Source organism: Numida meleagris, chromosome 2 (assembly GCF_002078875.1).
Source record: "Numida meleagris isolate 19003 breed g44 Domestic line chromosome 2, NumMel1.0, whole genome shotgun sequence".
NCBI lineage: Eukaryota > Metazoa > Chordata > Aves > Galliformes > Numididae > Numida > Numida meleagris.
In genome coordinates, this window is record NC_034410.1 from 9703091 (window position 1) to 9728211 (window position 25121).

Consider the following 25121-nt stretch of genomic DNA (forward strand, 5'->3'; position numbering starts at 1 on the left):
GGTTAGCAGTTTGCCCCATGCTACATGTAGGCTGGCTCAGAGTGCCCGTGGTGAGCCAGCACTTCGAGTGCTCACTGCAGGGGACTGATGGGTGGCCGAACTGTGGTTGAAAAAAACAGGCTGGAGTAAGAATGTCAGGCTTCCTGAACTGCCTGTTTTCTGGGGGGAAGAGCAGACATGCTGAAAATTTAGGATACTATTGGTTATATTGTCAAGGTTGTTTATATCCAGAATCAGTGAAATAAAATTGAAAATCCACTGAAGAAGTCTGAAGTAATGAATGATGTCTGTCTGGTGTTAGAATAATGGTACAACTTGTTCTCGACAAAGATTAGCTGTTCTGCAAAATACAGGTTCTAAAAAATTGTGCGTGGAACCCCAAAATAGGCCAAGACTGGCTTAAGAGTGAAATATGAGGATATTACCTTCAAATTGTTATTTATATTTTGCATTAAAATACTGAGCCTCACACTTCTGAGATTTTATCTGTGCATATATCAGCTAGTAAAAATTTAAAATGTCATATTCTGGTATTAAGTAGAATGTAAATCTCCTTTTATAGATCCTAACATTCACCATAAAATTATTAGCATTGCCACTACTGGATGCAAGGTGGAAGATACTGATATACCACTGAAAATGCATTGAACTTTGATTTCATTGAGACAAGTAGATAAGCTGCTCCTGACTTGAAGTGAGAACCAGCTCTGGCCTACATACTTTTTTTAAATGCTCTGCCAAGGAGGTAAAACATGAAAATATTTAAAAAAAAATGGATTCTGTCTTTGCTTTCATCAAGGTAAAGTCCCCAAAATTTTGTGTACATATATAAATATATATAAATACACCATTCATAATTGCATACATATATATATATCTTATACAATTCATCGTGGTATTCTCCTTGCACATGAAGACTGAAAGCAGTCTGATCAGTAAGCACCCTTCTTATTCAATGTGATTCAGGAGGTAGGTGCTAAGCCCAGCTGTTAATGGTACAGCAGCTATTGAAATGTGAAAGCACAGTTAAAAAAGAGCTAAGTTTTAAAGTGTTTTCCTGGGGAATCCAGCCAGATTTTCAAATCAGACTATCACTGTCTTCACTAAGCCATCTGAGCGTTACAAAATCTGGAAATAGTGCTCAGGAAGCCTGCCAATCCCCTGATGCAGAATGATCATCTCTGGCTGCTTCCCTGCTTGGCTTTCAGGGCATGTTGAGGTGGATGCTTGTGGCATGTTGTGGTCTGCACTTTCCTTAAGGAACATCAGAAGTGCCCCTTCATGTACCTTTAGGTCTGTGATCCGAAGTTATCCTGAGGACAGCTTCCATCAACAGGCTGCCCTGCTGGTATGTAAGAGGGCAGAATTCAGCTGGGCTTGCAACAAGGACAAGATAGGTGGAACAAATTCATGTGTCTGGGATTCTGCAAGGAAATGGAGAGGAAGAAGTGTGGGCAAGATCTATCAGGAGGTGGAGGCAAAGCAAACCAGGCATAGGTAGATGTTTGTGCAGTCCTGAGGGAGAATGTGGGCGTTTGCACGCATGAAGGCACAACCAAGCGCGAAGAGGGAGCAGAATCGGTTCGCACTTGGGAGGCACAATCAGCGGCCTGGGTGTTTTTGATCTGTGCTTAGGAAGCAGATGCCTGTGCAGTTAGAAGCAGAGCATTGTGGTTTCCAAATGCTCATATTTAGCATTCTAGCAAGTTGGAGCAGATGGCAGGTCTGACTACCCTGGGCCCCATTTCTGGGCAGCAGCTAGAAATCCTTCAGGCCTCTGCACAGCAGGGCGGATATGCCTGCTTAAGGAATGGCATCCTGGGATTTCCCACTCCCTCCACCGCCTCCCTCTGGGTTTTGTACCACTCTCAGCACAGAGGAACGTGTCCCCAGCCACAGTGCAGTGGGCAGGGGACACCCCACAGGGTTATGCTGGGCTAGCTCACGTACCCCAAGCTGTCCAACTGAGGTGGCGTGGGCCTGGCTGCATGCCAGCTGCATTGCTTTTCTTCTCAGGTAGAGATGTGGGAGAGCAGCCGTATCTGGGCTACTTGAATGCCTTCCAGAAAACAAGTCATCCGTAAGCACTGCTGAAGCGAAGTCAGCATGCCCAAGAAATAGGACATACCTGCTTTCCTACCCCTAGAATCAGAGAGCAGCAAGTTTCAGAGCAGCCTTGGTCACAGGCCACTAGGATGGCCCAGGAAAGGGTTACCCACCTTTCCACTGTGACTGAAGTGCACACTGGTGGGCAACACCTATTTTATGCAACCTATTACCCCACACGAGCCAAAATAAGTTCTTTTTTTTCCCTTGCAGTTGGAGAGGAACTATACAAAGGAGGTAGAATGGAGGACAGGTGTTGACCTTATGCATGTGTTTTTCACAGAAACCTGCAGCCTTTCAAATGGATTTCCAGACTTTGCTCACTAGCTTGTAGCAGATCTCAGTGTGCAACAGAGCAGATGTTCTTAACCAAATACTGAGTCTCCAAATAAGGCGTCTTAGATTCTCCAGCTAAAACTAGAGAATCCATATGATGAACACTGCATTTATGTCCTTCAGAGTCTGTTATCTGTGCCTTTGGAGAGAACCAGAGAAGAAATTGTCCAACTATGCGGCAAATAACCCACATGCTTGGATTTTGTACAAGTGTGAGGTTCACTATAGACAAAGAAAGAAGGGAGAAGGCAACAAACTATCAGCAAAACTGAAGAAGAGACTTGAACAGTCCTAGTCAATCCCCTCTATACCAAGCTCTACGTTGGGTGATGTGAGGTGGTGACTGAAGGCAGTCAGTCTCTGTGGAACATAACTGCAGTTTGGGGCTTAGGTGGTTTGCTATATGGTCACCAGTAAACCTGATTGTGAAAGGAGAAAGAGAAAAAAAGCAACTCAGAAGAAGAAGTCTGTCATCACTACTAGATGTGGTACAGCAACTGAACTAATGGGGAAAAATGATGAGAACTGGAAATTACCCATTGAAAGCTGATACATGGAAAAATAATTTCAGATTGAAACCACTGCTTTACCAGGATGAAGTCAGAGAAGTTCTCTCAGGAAAGAAGCAAAATGCTGAGAAATCCAAGTTTAGACAGTGAAGCTCAATGCGAGCTTAGAATACTTTAGGGAAATGGCAGGCAGATCAGTGAATAACAAATTATGAAAGTGAAGTCAGAATGTATTAAAAGCCTCAGTAACCCTTTGAGATAACATTTGCTTTTACCTGGGGAGGTTCCTGCAAGTGTTGTGGGAGCTTGAAAGAAAGCAGTAGCTCCAAAATTGCAAACCTCAGAAAGAGGAAGAAAATAATTGCCTCCCAAAGAAACACGTATATAAGAAGATGCCTCTGCTGGGAGAGGTCATATCAGGAACAGCCATGCTTTTAGTCATCACTGAAGTCCTGAAATCAGAAAGGAAGTCATGCAAGAGAAAAGGAATTGCTCTAAGGGGCAATACTTCTTCCAAAGAGGGGACAAAGAGGGGACCCAGTCATGAGGTGCAGCTCCAATTTCATCTCCAGATTCAAAATTCTAAAAAAGTGGGATTTGAGACTTCAGGAAAATTCCTCTGAACCTTTCAGAGTTTGGGAATGTACAGTTCCATGTTTTTGGCCAATCATCTAGATTGTAGATCTGGATTCATACATCATCTGAGGTATGAATCCTCTTCAAAACTGAACCAGGACAGGACTTAGGGCACGTGTGCCTTATGCAGTCATGCACTAGCTTTGCTCATGCTCTTATGAGGTGGAACATCATTGCATTAGCGAGTCACTGTGTCTGTGCTCATCCTGCTTTTTGGTTGTAATCAGTAGCACCAAATGGTTGCTGCTGCTGTTGCAGATAGGTGGATGTGCGTCTTTAATTATAGGGCTGCTCATAATGCTAAATGCCTTTGGGGCTGGGAGCATAGATGGAAAGCTCTCTTTCATCACTAAACCCTCCACTCATCAGCTAATTTCATCTTGCACGGACACACAATCTGTTTCTTGGGGACTTCATCACAGGAAGCCATAGCTCTGGGTGTCACAAGGGACAGGAGGACATCAGTCATCCTGACCCAGTTCTGTCTTTGGGCCCTCTGATTCCTCCAGAGTACTAGAGAAAGGGAGGAATGCTGTTGGAAAGGAAGCAGGAGGGTTGGAGGGAAAGACAGTTTGCGTGTCCCCACACAGAAGCACAAAAGGGAGGAACTGTGCCATTAAGATGGCTCAGAGCAGGGCCTAGCTGTGCCACACAGCACTGTGGCGTAGCGCACATGACTGGTATTACAGGTACTACTGCTATTGCTACAGGTCATACTGGTGCCTAATAGCTGTGGTACTGCTTGGTACTATGTCCTTGTAGAGTCATGACCCTGTGGGACATCACCTGTCACTTCTGCAAGCCTTCTGACATGCAGACAGGCTGCGTTCCTTCTGCATAGCACGTGGGCAGGCCCAAGTGCGGCCACCCAGTGCAGAGACATCCCAGTGCCCCTCCAACATGGCAGCAGCACACCGAAATGTCCTTTTATGAATTGTACTCAGATGTTAGTCTCATGGAGAGCTGTGGCCTAGGCCTGTCACTGATGGGGGCATGCTGAAAGCCCTTGTCTTGTACTGTTTGGTGGAGGACCTCTAGGAGTATTCACAGGGGTGGGTTCAGCAAATGCAAAAGGTTGTTGCTAGAAAGATCGAGATATATTGATAGGAAACACCAAAAGTGAAGAGGATTTGTCTGGAATATCCTCCTCATCTATTTCTTCATTTTGGAGAAGGGCAATAAACCTTACTTCTAGGCGAATTTTGACTTTATTGGCTAAAGATTTCCTGTCTCTTTGATAAATTCAGGAAAAAAAAAATCAATGAACAGCAGCAACACAAGTCCTATGTATTTATAAATCCTTTATGGTCTGTTTTTAACGTGTGCTTTCAGACACATAGGAAAGAGCTCTTCTTTCTCTTACCAGAAGGCTTTGTTCAGGCATGTGCGGGCTGTTCATATTCTTACACACTAAGCTGCAGTGTCCAAGACTTCAGTCAAAGGTCAAGGTCCCATTGTATAAGACAAGATATTTCCCCAGAAGTTAGTTCCAAAGAACTTCCAGAGAGAAAAGAAGACAGTAGCACAGCTAAGGGGAGGGAAGTAGAAGACACTGGTGAAACACTTATAATTAGTGTAATGAGCATCAATCAGATGACACTGGCTCCCTAATCACTGTTAGGTAGTTTTATGGGCAATTCAGCACATCTGGATTGTAAAGAGAAATGACAGGGGTATTAAGTAGTGACAACTTCCAGGACAAACCCTTTCCTCTCTTAAATGCATATTTAGATGAGTCTATATGAAATAGAATTTAGAGTAACACCAATTAATTGAGATATACCCAAATTGTGTGCTGCTTGTTTATACACAAGTGCTGTGATCTTCCAGCTAATGTCCACTTAATGCCTAAATGAGCTCCAGATCAGATGCACAGATTCAGAATACTAATCTCTGTTAACAGATCTTTACATGCAGTACAAGAGTGAATCAAAATTAAAACTACTCTCTCTGACTAGAAAATGCAGGCACTTGATCAATTATATTGTCAGAGGAGACTTTTAGCCAATGGAATTACCTGCAGTATACAACCAAACTTGTGTTTTTTTTAAACCCAAATACTCATTGAGATATTCTGGGAAGGTCCTTTCGAAGTTCTCACAAGAGATTTTAGAACATCCCCCTCTGCTTTACATGAACGGCCATGCCACTACAAAGCAAGCTATGTTTTGAGGGTAGGTTTTCAGCTTGCAGTCTCTATATGTTCATCCACTATTTTCCATGAGTGCATTCCATTTCCAACAAGGAACAAATGATCATGCACAAATTGCAGTGGGTTGAAATGTACATTGAGCCAACCTGGGACTGGTGGTTTAACGATCCCCCTAAGACATTGACCTGGAAGGGATATTTGCTTGTTTTTTATGTTGTGTAAAACCTAAAAGAGATTAGGAGTGGGATATGAATTCATTATTCATGCATGATTCAGCATTCATTGCTCTTTGCCATCTTGTAAAGACCCCATGATGTCTTAAAGTTTATCAATACAGGCAGTATACCACAAAGCACTACTTGGCTGACCAATGCTTATGTCCAGTTTTGGGCAACCCGAATCCTGCCCCACCTACCAAGTGTGTTCACTGATCCCAGATGTATATGAGCTGAACTGAAACTGTCTGGCTCTCTGTTCTGTTAGCAGGCCACAGAAATAGAGTACTTGTGGAAGTTTTTTTTCTTCTGCTGCTAAGATCACTGTAGTAAGACTATGAAGAAGCAAACTCACCATAAATTAAAAAATCATGTTGTATGTAGGTCACTCTGAAAGTAATGCTTCCTATTTATTTCTATGGAAACAGGAACAGAAACAAAGAGCACAATTTGCTCTACAAAATAGAGCAAATTCTCAGCTAGAAAGCACTATTTTTCAACACAGTCACCACCATTAGCGAATTTACATGGATGAGCTGTTTTAGACATTCTTCATTTTGTGGTGTGACAGCTGTGCATGGCTGTCCAGAATGTGGCTTGTCTTTCATGCCACTGTTGTCAGTGCTGAAATGCACCACCCACCACCTCACTGTGCTCACATCCGCTGTTTGGTCTCTATAAACATTCAGCAAGCATCAATGAATGTCAGTGGGTGCAATTTTTTCCACATGGAGGAATTCAATTCCACACCTTTTCTTCACACGCACTTCCATGTCAGACACCATTTTGTCAGACTGCCCCGCTGCTGCCATCTGTCACACAGCAACAACATGTAATGGGATATTGGTGGGAAGGTTCAGCCTCTACTGCCATACCACCAACATCCACTTCTGACATCATGGGCCAACAGAATAAAATAGGAGGCATTACTTCCGGAGCAGCCCACATATATAACGGAAAGGTCATTTCCTTGTGCTTAGGATGAAAGGCACAGACCTGCTATAACTAAGCCTTGGATGCTATGGTAACGTGTGAATTTTTCATAGGCCCGCTTCCAGGATGAGCACATCATTTAATTTATTTTATATGCAATATGGAAAGATTGGGGTGATGTAGTGTAAAACCATGCAGAAAGAGCCACACAACAATATATATTAATAGAGAGATATCTATTAATATATCATGTTACATATTAATATGCCTTGCTTTAATATTATTTAGTTAAAATACAAGTAATAAATATCGTTCTCTAAGATACAGAAAATGCATGCAAAATTAAAGCCTATGTTTTAGTAGATTTATTGTGTCCTTAATAGCACAGAAGTCAGATAATCAATATGCCTGACATAGTTTAAGCCACTAAGGCAAATGAAAGCTGTTCTGCGATGAGCTGATTGCAGAGCCATAGCAGTAATCATTCATATGCCTGCGAATGATAAAAAAAAGGAAAGCAGGAAAAACTTTTTAGCATTACTTCCTTGGAATCACAGGAGTACTTTTCTGAAGTCACAATGACCTTTCTATTATGATAGTATTCACTCTCAGTGCACTTATATGAGTAATTCCTTTTTTTTCTTGATATGTGCAGTCAAATATTTGGTTTGGTTCAAATGGAAAAAAACCTACTTTGTTCTGTGTCTAAACAGTTAAAAATGTCATTCTGCAGTTTTCCTGGTCACTGTCACAAATATGTTGCTAGGTGGCTGCAGATGTTATCAGCCACTAAAATGCTTGCATTTTCCAGATGTAGTCATCAAATAATTTTCACCTGAGTGATTCTGTGCTGCAACAACATCGAATACCTATTTAAGTGTCTAAGTGCTTAAAAATAAACAAACTAATTTGATTTGCATTAAAAACTGTTGTGCGTCATGAAAGTAGAAAAGACGGATCCAAATATGGTACAGTTTGACCAAGAGTTTCTTGAGATTTAGCTCCCAAAGAGCTGCAATTTTACACTATCCTCTTGAGCTTTTTAACTTCTGTGCCTACCTAATGCTCACATTCTGCATCTAATTCTTCTACAGCTGATCCCTATAGATTGGTATTTGTGATGGCTAGTGAAATGACACATTAAATCTTCTGGAAAGCAGTGTTTCAAAAATTAATAACCATGGAGTTTGAAACTTCAGGCTGATGTGATACCTAGTCACAAAACCACGTGAACTTCCAGTCAGTTTTAGATGTCATTATGGAAACTGATTTTGTCAGTCATAAGGAGTTCAGCTTGCAGAACAAGACCCTCAGATGTGTCCGTGTCATTTGTGTCACTGTGGGCTGCAGCTGTTGGTCTGTACTGGGGAGCATTAAAAGGAACATGGCCAGCAGGTTGAGGGAGCTGATCCTCCCCACTCTGTTCTGCACTGGTGAGGCCACATTTAGAATACTGTGTCCAATTCTGGGCTCCCCAGTTCAAAAAAGACAGGGATCTCCTAGAAGGAGTCCGGTGGAGGGCCACAAAAATGATAAAGGGCCTGGAGCATCTCCCCTGTGAGGAAAGGCTGAATAACCTGGGTCTGTTCAGCCTGGGGAAGACTGAGGGGGAATCTGATTAATGTTTATAAATATCTAAAGGGAGGTGAGAGGCAAATGGAGGAGGCCAGGCTCTTCTTGGTGGTGTGTAGCAGTAGGAAAAGGAACAATGGCCTAAAACTTGAACATAGGAAGTTCCATACTAACATGTGGAAGAACTTCTTTACAGTAAGGGCGATGGAGACTGGAACAGGTTGCCCTGAGAGGTTGTGGAGTCTCCTTCTATGGAGATATTCAAGACCTGTCTGGATGCCTACCTGTGCAGCCTATTGTAGGGAACCTGCTTTGGCGGGGGCATTGGACTCAGTGATCTCTTGAGGTCACTGCCAACCCTCGTGATTCTGTGATTCTGTGACTCTGTGATTCTGTGTACACCAGGATGAAGAGCTCCCAGGCTCCTGGAGTGTGCTAGCTGCACTGGCAGTGACTGGAACTCACATGCAGAAATGTACATTAAAGTGTTTTAATCCACAAGCTGACACAACACTCCAAGTAGTAGGTGTAACACTTGGGTACAATTATTTACTTTTTTTTTTTTAATACAATTAATTTTTATCTTAGATGTCTGTTTAGATGATCTAAAGGTTTATTCTGGTCTTAATATCTTTGAATGTACATTGAGTAGATATGAGGTAGGGTTCAAAGAACGTGCCACTGCTTGCATTTTGCCTAGGGCTTTGAACCATAACATCTGCATATGCTCTCTGGTTCAATGTATGTCTTGAATGATGAAGAGATTATTTCGGGTGGTTTGGCAGGGACTTGCAACATCACACTTTTCAGCTCTGATTGTGCTGATCTGAGGCAACGTGATGTTCATGGACTTAAGTGTAAACTGTCCATAAAGGGTAATGTGCTAGTATTAAATAAAATAATACTTTATTTGGCTCAGGAAGTTCCTAGGCCTCCTGTGGTAGAAAGTTGCATGCTTATTCTTAGAAAATACCACTAGTTATTTTCTACATTCTTATAGTTTTTCCCTAGACATCCACTTTTTGCCCACATATCAAAGACAAAACACCGCACTAGATGGATCTTAGCATGACCTGTGTAGCCATGTTCTTAGTATATAGGTGATTTCCAGCAGTGTATGGCATTCATATCATTGGTCTCCAGGGTGTAGTGATAGGTACAGGAAGGACATATCACACAAGAAATCATGAATCCTTCTGGAAAAGCCGAAGGAAGGACAGCAGTTTATGAGGTCTTTGGTTACTGTAGGTGCAGTGTCTATACCTAGCTTAGATTGCTGTGCTTGCTGTGCCTAAGCTAAATCATTTTACCACATCAAAGAAGGTTTGGACAGCATACAATGTCCATGTGCTCTGTTCTAAGATAGTTACAAAGCACTTCACAGACTGTCTGCTAGATGCTGTGTTATTATGCCATTGCTCCAGGGAGAGGTGGTGGCGTAGGAGAGCCTTTGCTCTTCCTCTCAGTTTTCCTAGCATCAGAAAATATAAGGTGAGACACTGGCCATGAATTGTGGTTTGGGATGTTCACATCAGACTGCGTGACCTCTGGAGGTCTCTTCCAGCCAACTTCTAGAGTCCATAGAAGACCTATACTCATCTGAATCAGTAACTACAAAGCATCTCAAGAGGCTCTACATATTTACACGATGGCAACTAATCACGTTATCTGATCAACACCATTAACGGAGAGTGGTGCAGCTGACTAGTTACTAGACAAACTAGCTGTTTGACAGTTCACCAGCCAAGCAGGTGCATATAATCGGTGGTTGTATGTAAACCAAGCAACTATACATACAATAAGCTTTTTTGGAGATAACCTAGTGCATCTGATTTGCCCTTTGAATATTGTATCAGAAGGACATTGGATATCTACATGAATATTTCAGGTACCTGGTGGTATCTCCAATGGCACAGCACCTGTTTAGGCAACTAAACCAAGCCCTGAACGTTTCCGAGGGTGAGCAGAAGGGATTTTGCTTTTTCACCTGCAGCATAGAGGGTTTCAGGTTGTCTGCAGTGGCTTGTTCACTTTCAATAATTGTTCTTTGTGAGGCTGTGGTCAGTACATTTAGCTTGCAGGATCACAGCACCAGGTCAAAAAATTACACAAGCGCTCCACTACGCAAATGTTGATCTGGGATAAAGCCCTGTTGTCAGATTACATTTGTTCAAAAACTGAACCACAGCCACAAGTCACAGACATGTTCATTGTAGCTCATTTACACATTGTTTAGATGAACCTAGTTCTTTTTACTGTTATCCAAATTGGAGTTCGATGGTTTTATGGGCAAAAGACACTAACACTTCCCCCAGCAGCAGTACGTGTATCATAGCCTATATCCCATTTCCATATTGATGTTAGCACAGATAACAAATGGACCTGAAAAAATGAAAGACATCTGTAAGAAGGCCAAGCGCAGCAGTATGCAGTATAGGGGTGATAAGATTATCCATCTGTCCTAGTAAGAGTTAGTGGTGTCACAAACTGGGATGTGTACATTGTTCCAGAGCGCAGTGGATGCTCCATATTTGAACTTCTGGATCCTTTGAGGTTATCACCACGAGTAAGGAAAAGTGAATATCCAACACTGATAACTAAACAGTTGTCCCAGATATGGAGAAAGCCGCTATGGAGAAAACATAGATTCCCAGTAGCCTCTTCCAGTAGCCAGTGCTTCTTCCTGTAGCCAGAGTCTGAAGGATTCAGGCCAACACCAGGCCATGTGAGTAATACTGCTTTTCTGACCATTTCCTGTCTTCATTTTTGTATTTGTTTCTCCTCTGGAATCCTGAGCTTTTAATGGGCATGCAGCCAGCTTCAGGCGCTTTGCTACCAGGGTGTGTTTGTATAGGAACTCATACCACAGCCAGCCTCAGCCTGGGGACCTGGATTGCCAGGGCTGCTCCACCTTGCTGTCTTTGTTTGCTGTAACACCACATGCAATCCTATGCTTAAAAAACAAAGGGAAGGTGGTTCACAAAAAAGTGACATTTGGAAACCCAGCCCTTGCAGGGCCTTTGTTTTGAGTGACACGACCAGTTGAATCAGCATAATTAAGGGGAGCAGGAAGTGGGGACGGGACTGAGTGAAAGTGGGAAGGGGAGCTGGCGTCAGACTGGAGCATGGAGACAGTGACTGCCAGCCTGGTGTGGCCTCGCCCCTCACCTGGTGACTGCTCCTGTCCTCTGTTTACCTGCAGTGCTTTGTTCATGGAGTGGACAAAGACCTGGGTCACAAATGAGGTACGTGACCACACAAAGCAAATGCTTTTACTTTAGTTCTAATTACTCCTTTACATTCCTTTCAGGTAAAACCATAGCCCACATGTGTAAGTAATTTCAAATTCCTTCTTGAATCTGAACTGTAGGGTTTTGCCCAGGTCTTGGAGCAGAGCTTCTGAAAGGAACTTCCTGCAGCACAGAATGGGAGAACAGAGATGTACACTGGCCACACTGAAAATGGAGAGAGTCAGGGGCAAATGTCAGTGCAGGGCTGCAGGGCAAGCAGCTGCTTCTGCAGGGATAGCCTATCCTCCCAGCTAACAAAGCAGCTGGGAGCCTCGGGGCGTCAGGGGTACCCCCACCTGGGAGGTTAGCATTAGTACCAATACTCTCTCCTCCCATTTCCCAATTCTGGGAGTTTAAGTTTAGACAGATTCTGTTCTGTGACAAAATGTAAAACACGGATGGGAATTTTCCATCTCTGTTAACATTTTTGAACATGTAACGACAACAAAGGATTAATACAGCTTTGCTTAAAAGCACAAGTTAAATGGAGTCAGTATGGAAAAAGGAGTTTTATTACTATAAATACAACTTCTTCACAGGAAAACATCATAAACTAACTAACTAATTCAGAAAATGCAGATTTGTATTTTAAGACTATTTTTTAGCCTTTTCAGAGTGAATAATATCTTATAGAATATGTTTATTATGTTTATTCTGGTTCTGGAATCTACTATTGCAGTGCTGCTTAAAAGGCTCAATGAAAAACAATCGTTCCATATGCTCAGCAATAGCAATAAACTTTTCTTAATTCCAAATCAAACTTAAAATGTAGGAAAAGCTCAGTTTGATATTTTATCCTTCTTCTTTGTGAGACAAACACGAGTTTCATGGGCCCCATTTTTCCCTGCCTTACAAGTTGTATCAATGCACTGAGGTTTACAGGGATCTGTTTAGTTTATGCCTACTTTGACTGATGACATGATGACAGAACATAAGCACTGTCAGAGGAAAAAAAAACACGTTGGAAACAAAGGAACTATTTAATCTAGCAGAGACAAGAATAACACAGAAGAAAAGCTAAGAGTTAAAGACTTGTTAGCAATGAACTCTATTTTAATAATGTCTGCAAATAAGATGAGAGCAGATTACCTGATGAAAATGGTTTGTTTTGCATTACTTTTTGTCTTCAGAACAGGCACTTGGGTGCCAAGGTATTTTATATATTTATTTTAATGTGAAGCACTGCAATAAGGTCCCACACATCCCAAGACTGGTGGTGTCAGGAGCGCACCATCATTTCTGGGATGCAGTTGTAGTAGCTCCCTTGTTACGAGCAGTTCATGGTGCACTTCTAGGAAGCCTGAGTATTCTCTTTTTTCAGTACATATGCTGGGATATTTTTAATGGAGCGCATTTGTACTAAGATCCCTGTTCGTGAGATGGTAGAAGTTTCTGAAAAGAAGTTTAAGCTGTAGAATCCTGTTGCAGTGGCAACACTTAATGACTAAGCTTGTCTGCCACATCGCTAACAAGAAACTCCACATTTTCTGTACAGCTTCTGCTGTTACTGAGGGCCATGTTTTACAGCAGGAATCATTAAAAATAAACAGAAAATCTTATTTCCAAAGCCTGGGTTGTAGGCCTTACTCCTAATGACTTTTGACATAACTCAGCACACTTTCGTCACTCCCGCTGTGCTGGAAGCATGCTCTCCAGGGTTCAGTCCACCAGGCACATTTGAGGTTACTGTAGGCTTTACTTATCAGCATTTTGTTGCCCCTGAGCCTGATTCAGCCTGGGTGACACAAGGCTGATTTTTAGAGTGTGCACAGTCTATGTGAGCAGCTGAAAGCAAGAGAACAGTACACAGTTTAAAGTTGAGGGAATGCTAATAACTTGGCATGAAGTAAGGATCAATGAGAATTAGGCTAAGTTAATGGGAAGGCCATCTCTTGGCTCTGGGGTACTCAGAGAACTGGAAAGTGTGGGCCTGGAGGCATTTCCCTAGCATACTGATGTTCTGGCAGAGAGAATGTACACTTTGAACATGGGATGAAGTAACTAGGATTTGTTTTGCTTTGCTTTTTTTTTTATTTTGTTTGACCTGCCTACACTTGTCTAAGCCTCAAATCCCATGCCAAGCTTTAATCCTTTCTCCTCCAGAGCCCTTGGAGGTGGAAAACAAAGTTGTGGTAAATCATATCGTTAGGCTTTAATGGCCAATGAACACTGAGTAACATTTTTTCCTCCCAAGGGAGTTATTTTATGTTTAATGAAAATACCAATTTGCATAATTCACTTGCAGTCGAAAGGTCACCATCAGTCTGTCACTGGGATAATAGGATAATTACTTAAGATAACTATCTTCCAGCCATAAAATAATGTTAATTTGTTGAAAAAGGACAATTTAAAATTATTGTATTTTAATTATTAGATCATTTTTATTCTCTTTTTAAGAATGTCAGAACTTCTGCAGTGCAGCTATCAAAGCTGTGTATCAGTTTCTCAGTGGGTATGGAGACCAGGCAGACCAGACTTTTGTACTATCTCCTAAAAACCTTTGCTTTGCTCCACTTTTTTCTGTCTGCCTTGTTCAGCCTTCAGTATTTGACAGTCAACATCTGGAAACGTAGATAAGTGGCAACAACAGCCATAAATATGAGAAGCCGGAGGGAACCAGAGCGACAGGACAGCATACAGCAAGGCTGCTGGGGCAAAGACATGGCCATCCCGCTCCGTGTCTCCTGTTCTCACTCTGTACCATGGTCAGGAGGACCCTGTTTCAAGCAGATCACTCTGTCACACTCCCATCAGCAGAGCCAACAAACCCTGCTGGGTCCCAAATAAACTGCTATCCAATTAAGAGCCCACTTCTTTTTAAGTTGTGGTCTAAGAGGGAACAGAAAGCAGCTTTTAGTAAAGCATATCTAAGCCAGCAGCTGCAAAACTGCTGAGCCATTGCACGCTGAGCACAGCCAAGGACGTAGACATCAATCTCCTCGCAGAGGAGGAAGCAGCTTATGGAAACATCTGTTGTAGCTGCATGTGAACAGCAGCTATCGATTCCCTTGCAGCTGCACACCACGCGCTGCTCAGGGCCTAGGGCCACCACCACACCCAAACAGTCTGCCGGGATGATCCCAAACGGGCACCCCGCTGCCAGCTGTGCTGGAGGACTTTTTATTCCCAAAGGAATACGTGTCAGAGCTGGCCTGTAATAGGGACTTCCTAAATTGCTAGTACGTGCGATGCAGCCACACTCATACATGAGTATTTGCGGAACAGGAGTGAACGGCATCGCTTTGTACTTCGCAGCACGTCCTCTGCCTCCAAGGAGCCTTGTCCCAGGGCCATCACAGTGCCTGGAAGGTGGCATACTGAAATAAATTCCTTTCCCCCTCATTGTAAAGCCAGGATGAGATTTCTCTCTTGTATTCTCAGATCCACCTTGAGGATGCTCTTGACATGGGGAGCAGCCTTGTGAAATGCTGTTTGCAAAAGAACAGACCTACTTTTTCAACTCAGCACAACAGGCCAAAACCACACTATGTCTCATTTAATGATTGCTTCTGCACAAAGCTTTCAAATAATAGGCACTATTTTAAACCTGAGCAAGCTAAATGTTTCATTTAGCATTCACTTGACTCCACTGTAGCTCATTAAAACCTCTGCTGCACTAGACAAGGAGAGGAGGGCAACGTGATTGGGATTAGGGTGGTGCAGATGGGGTTTTTCTCTGCTGAGGTCTGAGGAACAAGGATGTAAGTGTGTGATTTCTGCAAAACCCATGTTTGGTTTCTGGTCAGTCACAAAATGTCATTTTTCATCTCCTCACACATGGGGACCCACCACAGCAGTGTAAAAATCAGTACTGGATTTATATGGTTTCGTGGTCAGACAATCCTCTGCTCTGCAAGCTTTCCACCATCACATGATGAACCAATGTTTGACCTCTCCAGCTGTAATTTCCACTTCCCGATGATGTGCACAGAAGCTGGCTTGGTTGGGAACAGTGACTGGTCACTTCAGTTATGAATTTAAGTTGTGTGTGATTTCCAAATGCGGAATTCTCATTAAAGAGAATTGGAGCACAATAAAAATTGGCTTTACAGGACCAGACCATGTAATCTGGCAAGTGAGAAGTCCAACAAAGAAAAGGAAGTTCCTTATAGGAATGGTATTCCTGATGCAAAGAGATATAAATACACACCGGTGGCTTTTTTGGTGTCCTGCCTGACAGCAGCCAATAGCAGATGTATAGAAGAGTTTCCCAACAGCAGCAAATAGTGATGCTTCTCATACAAAATCCCAGCCTTAAGCTATCTGACACCTAGGCCTCCTTAAGCCAGAGCCATCATTGTCTTTAAGATAATTAATGTAACTCAAAATCTAAAAATAATCCTGGAGTCATATGTTCCCTTGTTCTTCAGAATTTTAATAATTGCAGCTACTCCACAGTGTCATTTTGAGGGAAAAAAAAAAAGCTATTCCCAAGGTTCTCTAGAGCAAAATATTTAATAAATGCAACCTCTCACTCCTTAAATTGTGCGCCTAGATGCTGTTGTTTTGGGAGGTGCTGAAGGCATTGAACAAGAAGCATGGGGTTGCTCTGATTGCTCCACTCCTCAGGACTGTGGTGTGATGGGCTGCAGGCACCCTGCCAGTGTGTTTGTGAGCTTAGAACCTGAGAACAGCCAAAGTGGTGGAAATCTGAAAGCTGATTCTTCTCCAAAAACGAGAGCCTTGGCGGAAGTCCCAGGAAGGCAGCACATCAGAATGGAATTCAGCATAAACAACACAAGTGCTGGCGACAAGCAATGCAAAGCAGGGAAATTGTCTTCATTAGTGTTACACATTTTTGCCTCTTCGACCCAAGCATGAAAGAGACACAGAGGCGTGGCTGGACTTCAGATGACTTGTTAATAGAATGTGAGTGTATGTAAAACCCTACTGTTCTTGCTCTGCTGCTTGAGTGAGTTTCTGACAGCTCCTAGATCCACAAGAATATTGTGATCTAATTGTGATCTAAAATTCTCCAGTTATTTTAAATGCCAGTATTTGATTTACATATACAACCACTTTACATTCATTTACTTTGGGAACGTATGAAGGAAATGAGGTTAAGCTGAGACCCAGACTTATGCACGTATTTTTTCTTTAAGAATACAGAAAAGCAAAGCCTGAGCCTCCTTCATTCCAGTGGCCTTGATGATCACCCAGCTCTAACTCCCCAACTTGCCATGCGTTGTCACCTTGGTGTGTCACAAATACTGCTGAACACCTGGACCACAGGCAGTGCCCAAGACCCAGTGCTTCTGACTTTAGGGAAACGCTGCCCTCAAAGGATGGCAGGTATCTAACATGAAAGCCTAGGCACATACTTGGCAGAAGAGCAGCTTGCAAGGAGCTCCAGGGGAAGCAGAAGCTAGCGGCGTCTCCCCTGCTCCATCCACTCTCTATTAATTTTGTGACCTGATGCCATAATCAGCCTGGAAATAAATTACACTGGCTCCTCCTGGTGGCTGACTGCATCAAGCTCAGCATGCAGGGATGTGGTAATTAACAAATCTGGTTGTTTGAGGAGCCATGTGTTTCATCTATACTGCCATGTAGCTTGGAGCCTTCATAGAATCATAGAATCATAGAATGGCCTGGGTTGAAAAGGACCATAATGATCATCTGGTTTCAACCCCCCTGCTGTGTGCAGGGTTGCCAACCACTAGACCAGGCCGCCCAGAGCCACAACCAGCCTGGCCTTGAATGCCTCCAGGGATGGGGCATTCACAAGCTCCTTAGGCAGCCTGTTCCAGTGCATCACCACCCTCTGAGTGAAAAGCCTTCAACCAAAACCATGTGGCTTTGCTGTTGTATCTGACAGATGTGTCACCACAATCGACCATCACAAAGATATCTTCTAGGTAGTCATTGCCTGTTGGTAGCAGTGGCTGTCAGTGACAGTGGTGCAGCTGGCTGTGGGGTGTAACAGGCTGGGGTCAGCAGTGTGAGCTCTGAATGCTTCAGAAGGAAAACCAGAATAATGCAGCTGAAAAACTTATTGATGGAGGAGGTAACACAAACAGTCAAATATTAAAAGAAAGCAGCTGGATTACAGCTGGAGCCAATCTGTGTTCTCTAAACAAATCCACCTGGGACTCATTTCTTTATGGAACCGCTCTACTTTGTGGCACTGGGGAGGGTGGTGCTGCCCCATGTGGGAGGGGAGCTGTGGGAATGCCAGAGGACACTCTGCATTTCATGGCAGAAGGTGAATAAGTATTCTGCAGCAACGCAGGCCTGGTGACTGAGCATGCTGGCAGGCTGGCCTGGGGACCTGCCTGCTTCTGAGGGACTGCTGTTGTAATTACTGTCACCATTGCTTGCATCAAGGATTACAACCACATGAATTCGGAGCCTCGTCACTTTTAGTCGGTGCTTTTAAGCCAGCTGTCTTTTATACACGCCCAGTGGTTTCCTTGACCTATTTTTGGACAATTAAAAGTTATTTTTATATCTAGACTTCCCAATTAACCATAATAATAGAATGAACAGGGGACTAAGTGTGCTGAGGAGGAAGAGGAGAAAGGTAGCTCTGCACCCTCAGACTGTGTGCCACGACAGGGAGAGGGCATCGGTTGTAAAGCTGCTCAGTGTTACAGGAAGCCATCTTGCAGAATATACTGATTGGTGTCACAGAACAGGGATGGGCATTACCATGAGGCTGTGCTTGTCAGATGTTCAGTGAGGACTGTCTGGAAGAAAGGAGGAAATTCATACAAGCTAGAATATGTTACAGGTGTGAGGTGTTAAACCTCTAGCAGCTCCTTCTCCGTCTCTCTCCTGACAGCTGAAGTGTTTAGTCATTGAACCATATCAAAGGTATGTCTGGTTGTTATTGTGAGGTTGTACAACAGCTCGGGGGAAAGTCTGCATTTGTTCCAGGAATATGCTAATATGCTAAGTTATTGGCTTTATGGATTGGTGTTCCCCATTACCTCTGCATGTTCTGTTATAGCTCCAACATGGATGCTGTAGAAGCAACCCTTATACATAGCTCATATATAACATTTGTGCTGCAGACCCAGCCCTCCCGTGTTAAGCCTCAATGAGCATCCATTCTCAGCGAGCATCCATCCAAGTCATCAGGAGGAAGAGAAGCAGAAAGCCAGAAGACAGCTAGGAAAAAAAAAAAAAGGAGAGGAAAAAAAAAAAAAAAAAAGGAAAGATGGACACCTTACCCTTTCCACAAGAGTGAGAAAAACAAGCAAACAAAAAATAATGCCAGAAAATGCAGAGAAAAGACAGGGAAAAAAAAGTATAGATGTGATCATAGACCTAAGCCAGAGACATGGGAGAACTTATTTGCTGATTTTCTGAGGAACAACAGATTTCTCTCAATCTGGAGATCAGATGAGAGATGAAACATACCCCAAAATGTGTAAAAAGTGAGAAGGCTTGAAATAGTTTACATATATACTTTAATAGGGGAAATGTATTTTAAACATGCAGCTACGAGCAGTAGTAGAGGCAGCATGTACGTAGCCAGTGGGAAGCCCTCAGAGTTTGGGTGCATCTGTAAAACTGAGCTTTTCCGTGGTTCAGGGGGCTGGCACAAGAGTGAACTCCCTTCCACTGCAATACCATTATATGAAACACAGAAGTGGGAAGCCTGGGTTGGACTCGGGCTCTGTCCAGCCCTGTGCTCTGCCTCCTGCCATCTGACAGCAGATCTCTAGAGAAGGATGTGAGAACAAGGCAACGTGTAGTTTTGCTTCCCTGACTTGTATGTATTCTGGCCCAGCCTCTGCCAGTCTGAGGCTCAGGGACTTCCTCAAGCAAAGGTAATGTCCTTATGTTGAATACCTGCTCCTGGCCACACTGCTGGTTCTGTTCTCACAGAGTATTCACTCGCATTCCATGGTACTGGTGCCCTCTGAGGTGCCCCTTTGAAGCTGCTTTCCTACTCAGGTGGCATGTACTATATTTTCACTTTATCTGGGCTATAAAGTCAATGTGGCATTTTTATAAAATGCAGCCCTGATAAACTGAGAGGATTGCAGCTATAGGTGTGAAGATTTTGAAGGTGACAGTAACGTATTTCTTTAGGTCTTACATTGTGTTTGTTCCTGCAGTGCCCACTACAGTGATACCATGCAGCATTTTCTTAATAGCTCTGTTCTGCAGAAGATATCTTTTTCCAAAATTTATCTGTGTGTATCTCCCTTCTTCTCCATATTTAAAGCAAATGGTCTATTTTCTTCTAATTGTTATTCAGAGTCAGAGCAAATATTGATAGATAGCGACAGAATTTAATTTATTTCTTTGTTGAAGATTGATTTTTCTTGGGCTTTGTCAGTACTGGCTGCCTTCCCAGAAACATCACTTAATTTATCATTGCTGGGTGCCAAACTGAGTCAAGTGTTAAATACAAAGCTCCTCAGAGTGTAGGGACTTTCCAGCACGATGGAGTTCCTGCTCCTCAGTGCCGTGCAGTGAGGACAGCTGGGAGGAGCTGAGGCCAAGGGTTAGCAGTGTCAACAGTGGGAGATTTGCATTAGAGAGGGGTGTCCCTTCCTGCCAAGGGCTCATCACCCTCTCTGGTAGCTTTTGGTTCGTACTGACGTTCAATTCCAAGACACCATTATGTCTAAGCAGTGAGTAAAATGAATGGGCGCGTGAACTAATATCGCCCATAGGCAATAGTTTGCAGGGCCCAGCACTTGGAACCACCATGGAAATCTAGGGCTGAAGGACAGGAGACTCACTCCCTATCTTCTGGCAGAGGAAGGCTCACAGCCTTGCTTCTTCAGTGCTCTTCTGCCTACACTCATGAGCGTTAGCAGCTCCATCCTGACCCCGTCTCTGCCAAGGTGCAGGGCAAGTCAACCAGCGAGGCACCCATGAGATGACATTCCTCAGGGCACGCAGAGATGCCATCCAGTGACATGACATGTGCTGCAGTTCTCAGCATGAGTTACCGGGGCTGTACATGCCCGCAACGTACTGCTTACAGAGCAGCATGGCTTCAGGGCCTGCCCACAGTAACATTCCACAAGAGAAATCGGGAGGCAAGGCAAAACAGATTGAGTTTCGTATTAAACTGGAATTGTTGAATACTCTGTTGTCTTAGACTGGATGTAGAGTGAAAATAGCACAGTGCTGGGATGCATGGGGCTGAATTCAGACTGTCTACCATGAGTAAGGAATGGGCTGCTGGCAGAGGTAGGCATACATGCGTGCTGCAGCATTCAACATGCGAAGTTAGCGTGGCACTTTTCTGAGCACCCTGGCTGGTGCTGTGAGGCACAGCAGGCCTCACTGATAAGCCCTGCACCCTGCACGCTTTCTTTCTTTGAATATTTTCCGTCAGAAGAGCAACCAATATGTATTTGCTGCACAAATTGCTACAAGCTGCCAGGCTGGGTGGGCTTTCTGCTGATGGGAAAGTGTCGGGAGAAGTGACACTGTGCAAGTCTGCACCCCTCTCATTCTGTGCACAGCTCAGGCCTGGTGTGCAGGGATCTGGTTTGCTGGCAGGCCAGCAGTACTGAGTCCTTAGGATATTAGGATTCTCCTAGCATTAGACTTGCTATTCAGTATCTCAATTTGGATTTTGATAGCGTTCTGTTTGAAAGGAAACTAATTCCTATGTTAGCCTCAGCCCTGCCATGTGAGCCACAGACCTGCCAGCCCTCCAAGGGGGCAGCTGGTACAAATTGTGAACAGTGGCAGTTCTGTGCCCTCAAGAGGTGAGCACGGTGTGGATTGCAGCCAGCCCATGGCACCATAGGCTGAATTTCAGCACAACCAAGGCACTGCAGTCACATCAAGTTGTAAAAGGCAGGACATATTGTTTATTGCTTTGTCTGACAGCTTTCTTAAAGGTAAAAAAGAAGAAGAAAAAGAAGAGCTACTGTAGACGTGCTGCTTATACTAAGCATGGCAGCATACGTGGAGGTCCCATATATGTTGTGGTCCAGCCCTGCCCTGTGTTCTCCCAGGTATCCACACTCATTAGTACCAGTCTGCACCTGGTCTGAGAGTGCAAGGGTGACTGGTCAGGGGATGTAAGAGATACTCCTCATGCTGGAAGAAGTTTCGTTGATACTAATGATGAGTACTAATTTGGTACTAATCTTGAGCTCAGTGGATTTCAGCTACACATATAGAAGTTACTACCCAGGTCTTAGGTCATATCTGCACTGAGATCACACTGTGATGTTCATTGCAGCATGCTGGTACTAAACTGGGAGAAGGTCTTCTGAAAAGCTCAATCTGACTGAGTATAAGGAGACTTCTATCTCCCGTCTAGCTAATTTCATAATGCATGTGGTAAGATTTCGGCTGGTTAGGCAGCATATACAGTTACTGTATGAAAATACCTCAGCGGATTGCCTAAGCACTAGAGAGCATCTTTAGGCAGGTTTAGAAGTGTACAACACATCTTACTGCTTGAGAAGCGATGTGAAATGCACTATGTAAAAAAAAAATATGGAGTAAAGAAATTGTAATACACTGTAATACCCTAGCTGTCTTTTTAAAAAAGTGATCTTGGGCATAATCTGTAATATTCCAAAAGTTATCCCTCAACAATTACCATTAAGAAGGATAATAATTCACTACACATATCAGAGCATAACAAGTTCACAAGCAAAAATTCATTAAGGAAAGCTCCTTCCATAAAAATGAGCGCAGGAATTCACACATGTGCCCTTGAGGTGTGTCATTTCTCCGGAAATTTAATGCAGAATTTAGTGCTCTGAGACAGCTTCCTCAGATACAGCAGAGATAAATCACAGCTTTGCTAAGCCCTGCCTGCAAACTCCTTTCCTAAAGCACATCTTGGTCTCCAGAATGTGAAGGAGAGAGAGGCACGTAGAGCCACCTGGGTGTTTGCTAGCCAGATCATGTATATGTGCATGCAGAGTTCCTTCTAGAAGAGGATCTAGCCCTTGAATTCAGTAGACTCAGGATTCCACCTTGTAGCTCTATACGAGTTACTATTGCTCCATTCTCTGTTTTTCAGCAGAGACAGAATCAATCTCTACCTTTTTGCAGCATATCAAAAGACGCTGAGAAATGCTGATCTAAACCACTCAAACTGGAGTTGATGCTGATCTAAACCACTCAAACCTATAAACAAACAATGGGAAATTAAACATCATTCCATCCCTGCGCTGCAGGAGGCCCTTGGAGCAGAGGGCACCTGGAGAGCATCATTTCCATTTGCTCCTTTGGATGGATCGAGTGGCATTAAAAAGCACCTTAGCTTGACTGACAGCCATAGCCACCAAGTGTCCGTCTCACTCAGAGGTAACGGAGTGGGCACTGCATTTTGTCCATACAGGATTTACAACAAACAGCTGCTAGGCTCCGGTGTTGTTGGCTGGAAAATGCTGTACTCGTCATTCCAGATGTTTCTAATTGCTAGTTACAAATTTGTGTTATGAAACATTCTCTTCTTTGGGCATCATGGGTCACTTGACAGGGCAGATGAATGGTGTAATCAGATTTCCTTTTTTTCTAGATGAGGGATGTGCTGTTGCTGCCATTAACATGCAAGTATTGGGCAAGGTCCCTTCACGTGGGCCCGCTGATCTGCACTTGAAGCTGGATAGCATCAGCACTTCTAATTGCAATCTGTCTTTGGTCACATGGGCAGTGAAAGGCTGAGATTGAAATCTGAGAATTCACCTTGATTCGGAGCCATTTTCAGAATTTAAGTTCACATCTCCCATAAGTAAAAAAGGAAAAAGAAAAACCCTAGTACATTGTATTGCCTACTCTATTATGTCATAGTTAATAATTAAAAACATGCTGCAATTGCTTTTGTGAGTTCGTAATGTAGAGATAAAGAATTGCTTCAAGTTGTAATTTGACATACAATAATGGCTGCAGTATTTCAGTTATTTGTTGGCGAAGCTTAATTTCCTTTTTCAATTTTAATGACACAAAGAAAGAATTAACATCATATGTTTCCTCTGCACTTGCACAATTCTGAAGTGCCTTTACTTAAAAGAAAATAAAATTTCATGCTGTTTTCTAGAGCACCTCTTCAAAACCCATCTTACGTAGTGTTGTTACACAGCAGTCCATAATCCCTCATAAATAGCACCATGCAACCGGCTGCCCTAGGGATTGCTGCTGCTGGTGCAACACATCGGATCCCTCCAGACCTGGAAATGCAGTCTGATCCACCACGAACTCCAGGGATTTTATGACCTGTAATTTTATCCTTAGGTGGCTTTATTTTATTTATGTCTCTGGAGGTACAGAGAACACTGGGAGGCATCTAGCCCTCAGTACAGCCACGAGCACCACCTGGTTCTCTTCTGAGCAGCGATGACTTGCCATGGGCAGCACCAGGGGTCCCAGCCATGGCAGAGGAGTTGGTAGGGCCATGGCCCTGAGGACCTCAGAGCACAGAGGGTTCTGCCAGGTCAGCTGGAGGCCCCAGTGTGCACAGGCAGGGCCACAGCTCCGGCTCAGCAGTCCCCAGACCCACACAGTCCCACAGCCCCGGTGTCCCTTGCGCTCCCATGGCCAGCTGCGTTGATACATGTGCCGGTGCCACAGTCACTGCCCTGCAGCAATGGTTTTGCAGCAGGCTGGCTGCTTCTCACTCCTGCAGGTCCATCCTCCGGCTGGGGCAACCCCTTCATTACAAAGACAATTCTTACCAATTCCTGGTAAGATTGAAATGGCAGATTAGTCAGAGTGAATAGGAAGGTTTATATTACTAGGTAATTATTAAATGTTACAGTACAGGCTGATTTACTTTAGGCAGGGATTAGGCCATATCTATCTTGTAGTTAGTGCAGCCATGGAAGCCTCAGCTTCCAAATATTTGGCCACTCTGTCACTGGACCTTCCAGAAAACCTCATCTCCTGTATCCAGAGCATAGAAATCATCCTGTGGCTTATGGCAAGACCATCCTCACTTGGCAGTAGCTGTGAGACACAAGACCAGGGTGGAGGATGCAACAGCTCGGCACATTGGACATTCCTACCTGCAGCCAAGCACCGCTTTTGACCTTTCCATGTTTGCATACAACTTCCAACTTCTTTAATGCAAACCAGCACTGCTCGGTCTTAAGGAGCTGCCTGTGCTTTACACATCTGCTATTTCCTTGTACTGCTGCCGGCAGATCTTCCTGCCAAAGAAGCTGTAGGTGTAAGCACAGTTGTTGCAGATGTTGACCACAGAAACAGCTGCTTCCCAGTCAGCCAGATGTGGCTTTCTGCAGTGTATCTCTGTGAAACATGTAGATAATAGCACAGTGCTTATGTGGTTAGGAAGAGGCCTGGAGCACTATGCAACTTGCGCTGGATGGCATATGGTAGCTAGGAAAGGTCAAGAGGAGCTATTTTGAGCAGGACCTATACACTGGGAACAGGATTTTAGTTCTCTCTAGTCTATGTCTGAGCTTTCTTG